General features: G+C 51.1%; 1 protein-coding gene across 1 annotated transcript in view; it reads left to right on the top strand.

Annotated features, from left to right (window-relative positions):
• Positions 1-380, top strand: part of HHLA1 (HHLA1 neighbor of OC90) — a 32,564-nt gene that overhangs the window by 11,698 nt on the left and 20,486 nt on the right.

The following is a 380-nucleotide window of genomic DNA, read 5'->3' as shown; positions in this document are numbered from 1 at the left end:
ACACTACCCTGAGAGGCTGTACACTTCCCTGAGAGACTGTACACTGCTCTGAGAGGCTGTACACTATCCTGAGAGACTGTACACTGCCCTGAGAGACTGTACACTACCCTGAGATGCTGTACACTACCCTGAGAGGCTGTACATTGCCCTGAGAGGCTGTACACTATCTTGAGAGGCTGTACACTACTCTGAGAGGCTGTACACTATCCTGAGAGACTGTACACTGCCCTGAGAGACTGTACACTACCTTGAGAGACTGTACACTACCTGAGAGGCTGTACACTGCCCTGAGAGGCTGTACACTACCTTGAGAGACTGTACACTACCCTGATAGACTGTACACTGCCTTGAGAGGCTGTACACTACCCTGAGAGGCTGTA

Source organism: Trichechus manatus, unplaced genomic scaffold, assembly GCF_000243295.1.
Source record: "Trichechus manatus latirostris isolate Lorelei unplaced genomic scaffold, TriManLat1.0 scaffold00022, whole genome shotgun sequence".
NCBI classification, from domain to species: Eukaryota; Metazoa; Chordata; class Mammalia; order Sirenia; family Trichechidae; genus Trichechus; species Trichechus manatus.
Note: the sequence above shows the minus strand (reverse complement) of the source record. Positions and strands in the feature narration are given on the sequence as shown.